This window comes from Schistocerca americana, chromosome 1 (assembly GCF_021461395.2).
Source record: "Schistocerca americana isolate TAMUIC-IGC-003095 chromosome 1, iqSchAmer2.1, whole genome shotgun sequence".
Classification (NCBI taxonomy): Eukaryota; Metazoa; Arthropoda; class Insecta; order Orthoptera; family Acrididae; genus Schistocerca; species Schistocerca americana.
Genome location: NC_060119.1, coordinates 694,277,014 through 694,281,751, shown reverse-complemented (window position 1 = coordinate 694,281,751; position 4,738 = coordinate 694,277,014). Strand labels below are relative to the sequence as shown.

Below are 4,738 nucleotides of genomic sequence, written 5' to 3'. Positions count from 1 at the left end.
AAATATTCTGAAAATACTTGAGGGGGAACTTTTCGTCCCCCCTGTAGATGACTTGGAATTGCAGCTGATAGCTATGTGTCAAAATTATGTAGAATTATATTTGTTACGCTTTTATATAAGACATCAGGTGAATGAATCTTCTACTGAAAACAAGTTAAGTTTGATTCCGTAATGGAATCAGGGGAGTAGCACTCCGTAATACATGAAGGTGCTGTACTTTAAATTGCGTTATTCATCAGACCAGTCGCAAAGCGTAATCGACATTTAGAGTTTTGATATTATCTGCCATTAATCTCTATTCATCTAGTGTCACAGCTGCAAAAGAATCACCTGTTACTTTTCTGAGCTCTGCAAGGAAGAATTATGGTTTGGATAATTCCGAATCAGATTTATCAGTGTCAAATACGGGTCATACAGTGACAATAGAATTAAAACAAAGCACTTTTTTGGAAAATTTCTTATAACTGTGCAGTAGAAGGTTGGTGATTTTTAGTAAATGCCATAGCTACGTCTCTGCTTAGACATGAATCGCGATACAGGATGGATCTGAAATATATTAAGGGATATTTGCTGGATGGTTTCGTGTCTGCAACTCATGGTACACAGAGCATCGTTACTGAGTACTCTTAACTCTTACACAGACGTATGAGCAGTCGTTATTCCCATATTTGACTGGAACTGGAAATAATTAATCCGAGGTACGAACTGCTGCACACATTACCGCGATTTACAATGTGTTCTAGAAGATGTAGGACACGGAAGGCCTACGCTCTTTTGTTGCGGAAGTCAACCAGGCTTTTTCAGACTTCGAAAAATTGTAAGTCGCTATTATTTGGCTTGTAGCAAATGTACATGAATAGGAGATGTAAATAAGTAGTTTTAACTAAAATATTTTCTATTATTTCAGTATTAGGTCTCTTCTATTAATGGGCGGCCGGGGTGGCCGAGCGGTTCTAGGCGCTACAGTCTGCAACCGCGCCACCGCTCCGGTCGCAGGTTCGAATCTTGCCTCGGGCATAGACGCGTGTGATGTTCTTAGGTTAAATTACGTTTAAGTAGTTCTAAGTTCTAGGGGACTGATGACCTAAGAAGTTTAGTCCCATAGTGCTCAGAGCCATTTGAACCATTTGAACTCTCGAAGTCAGCAAGAGAATATAATGAGTTCAACGAAAGCATTCTAAAATCTTTCGAGAGAATGTGATAACATGTGAAAATTTTACATGTGAAACAACTGAATGTAATAAGAGAGTGAAGAAAAATAACAAATTTGCATTGATTAGGTACATTTCTCTAGTTAAGATTGCACAGAAACTAACAAAGCCGTGAATATTGTTCACAGTTCAAAGATAGCTTGAAAAATTTGCGTAGATCGAGAGCTGAATCTGAAATACTTGTGATTGATGATGACATTAATAACGTTCTGTAAGTAATACCAGATGAGCCATCAAGAAAGGGAAGTTACCAGGAGATGACGGCGTTTTCAGAGAAACAGTTAAAGTTTGAGTTATGTCTGTAGTTACGGGTATTTAGCTTTTGAGTCATGTTCAAATTCGGCCTTATTCTTCTGTTAGGTGTTTAAACATTGTACCAATACAGATATTTTAATGCTTACAGCTCCTAATTAGCGCCGATATATCTATGTGTAGTGGAATGTAATTAGTAATGCACAGATCATGAGTAGATAAGAGGGTGTGCTGGAAAGCAGTGCCTCCAAATTGTTTATTCTGTTCTCAATATCGTTTTAGGTATTACATGTTAAGCACATTATTCGGCTGATGCAAGTTGCAACCCTCTACCGCTAGAGGATTCCGAATTGTAGAGTGTAACATGGAGGTGTGTACCGTAACTATATGCGTTCATGAGAAACAGCGTGCAATAGTCTCTATCCGCAGAAAAGTTCGTCCACACATGGAGGTGTCTCTCCTTTAGCATAACAATACCGAACACGGATAAGGACTGCGACAACGGCAATAACCGACGTCTAAGGTCCACTGTCATCGATCATCCTCCATACAGTGGTGACTTCGCCCCATTCAATTTCCATCTATTTCTAAAATTTAAAGAACACTTTCGAGGAATCTGCTTTGACAATGATGAAGCGGTGCAAGTAGAGGTGAGGGTGTGGTACCGTGAACAAAGTTAAATATTCTACGAACTTGGGTATTTAGTTGAAACAGAAGGAACTTGTTTTCTAGATAATGTGGAACTGTTCGCGACTGTGATAGTTTTGGGTCCACAACGAAACAATTACTGAATTATAAGTCATTAATCAAAGGAAATTAGTCACTACAAGAAGATCTCAATCCGTCTGGCTAGAGGTAAGCGTTACTGCACCACAGAAATTCAATGTATCTTTCCCTCCCTCTCTCTCCTTCCTCCTCACATTATTCTAACAACGGCAGTCTTTCGAAGGAACTTAATTCCACTGAGCATTAATTGTGCAGTTCTGTACACAGATTACACGATCACAAACATGTACACGCGCACATACATACACACACACACACACACACACACACACACACACACACACACACACACACACTCCTGCGCGCGCTCACATTCGTATAAAGAAATTAAACTACATACATTTAAAAAAATGAAACACAGTAATGAACAAATTTATTAAAATACTACACGTTGATGGTATCATCCGCAACTGTTGCAACTGATAGGTGGCAAGTAAAACTATACTCTACATGTGTTCTCCACAGAGTTGGTGCATGGAACTAGTTGTACAGTCATCTAGCATATAATCAAAGACAGAGAGTACACAGCTTGCACTCTATTGTGTAAATTGTGGGAGTCCATCCTCTTTCGCAATATTTAGACAGCTATTATAGGCAATCGGAAATTACTTAACTGGGTGAAGAACTCAAGTAGATAAAAGAGGGATGGTTAAGAGCTGTGAGCATGTGTCTAGAACCAATACCTCGTCCTTGTTTCCAGTTTTTTTTATAGAGTGCTGTATTTTTCGATTTAATAGATAAAAGCATAGCGTACTTTATATTTAATAATTAAGATACAGCACTTTCAATTACAGTCTTTGTTTTCTATACAAAAAATTCAACCCTAATCAGTTTCAAAGCCGTTTCAAACTCATCACTGTCTTACAATACTATTTTCATTCTGGTCAGTGTCGATGCTCCACGTAAATTACTAAACTCAAATCGAATATTCTATAGTATTGTTACTGTTTTCTATCACGCACGATTGTTAACACACAACACGCGAAATGCTTAAATACTAATGCACCTTCCTGCGTAACCTCTTATTCACATCTTCTCTGGTACCATCTTTAATTAATATTCAAAAATGTTCAAATGTGTGTGAAATCTTATGGGACTTAACTGCTAAGGTCATCAGTCCCTAAGCTTACACACTACTTTACCTAAATTATCCTAAGGACAAACACACACACCCATGCCCGAGGGAGGATTCGAACCTCCGCCGCGATCAACCGCACAGTCCATGACTGCAGCGCCTGAGACCGCTCTGCTAATCCCGCGCGACATTTTAATATCCTTTACTTCATTACGTTTCCGCTTTTAACCTCTTGTAGACTTTTCAGTTTAATTCCCACTAATATTCAACATCTCCTGGATATACTATAAGGGGGCATTCGGTGACAATTTGGCGAAGAGTCTGACAAAGTTATCTGCTGTCGCAGGTCGGTGATTCTGTTACTTCCCATTTATAGAAAGAATCACGACAGATGCCATATAACGTTCTACTGAGTATTTTCCATACGTGACGAGGCAGTTCAATTCCTGAAAAGTTGTGAAACAGGTTCGATAATGGGTGAAGCCTGAGCCAGTTTCAAGGTATTCCAGTGTTGTCTCCACGTGTCATTTATTTTGAGACTGTGCCCCAAAAGTAGTTTTGATAATGGTAGTGGGTGATTTTAGCCAACGGCCTTGCCGCAGTGGTAACACCGGTTCCCGTCAGATCTCCGAAGTAAAGCGCTGTCGGGCTGGGCTAGCAATTGGATGGGTGACCATCCGGTCGGCCGAGCGCTGTTGGCAAGAGGGGCGCACTCAGCCCTTGTGAGGCAAACTGAGGAGCTACTTGATTGAGAAGTAGTGGCTCCGGGCTCGGAAACTGACATAGGCCGCGAGAGCGGTGTGCTGACCACATGCCCCTCCATATCCGCGTCCAGTGACACCTATGAGCTGAGGATGACACGGCGGCGAGTCAGTACTGTTGGGCCTCCGTGGCCTGGTTGGGAGGAGTTTTAGTGGGTGATTTTAGACTTTAGCCTCTGCAGAGCAGCATCAGTCAGGTCACTGTACAATGGAAGCTGGAGACTGTATAAAATTTTGTTGTAGTCCTTAATTAATTTTTCTCATCTGCACGTATGAGGAGGACCGATAGGGGACAAAAGAGGTAAACAATGTAGTGGACTGGTTTTTAGACAGCCGCTAATGATTTCCATGGTCCCATTCAATTTGGTGTCTGTCTTCTTCATGTGGTGGCAATTTAACCAGTTGGAGACCAGTATTCGGCAACCGAGTACGCAAGACTAAGTTGTGTTGGTCTGGACGTACAGTCCCTGTAGCTGAATTTGCTGCAGCGTTTTCTAGGTGTTTTTAAAAGATAATGTTCGGTCTGTTGTTCTCCCCATATGTTTTGAGAAAGGATTGTAACGAACTAAGTTGTGTTGAAGTGTACTTGGGACTCTAGAAGTGCCTGTATATTATTGAGGTGAAAGCACGACAATTCAGTATTTATCTTGTTG

The 4,738-nt window shown here is 40.7% G+C and overlaps 1 pseudogene; it reads left to right on the top strand.

The window, feature by feature from the left end:
* Positions 1 to 3,907: 3,907 nt before the first annotated feature.
* LOC124552357 lies at positions 3,908 to 4,025 on the top strand (annotated as a pseudogene).
* The last annotated feature ends 713 nt before the right edge of the window (positions 4,026 to 4,738 follow it).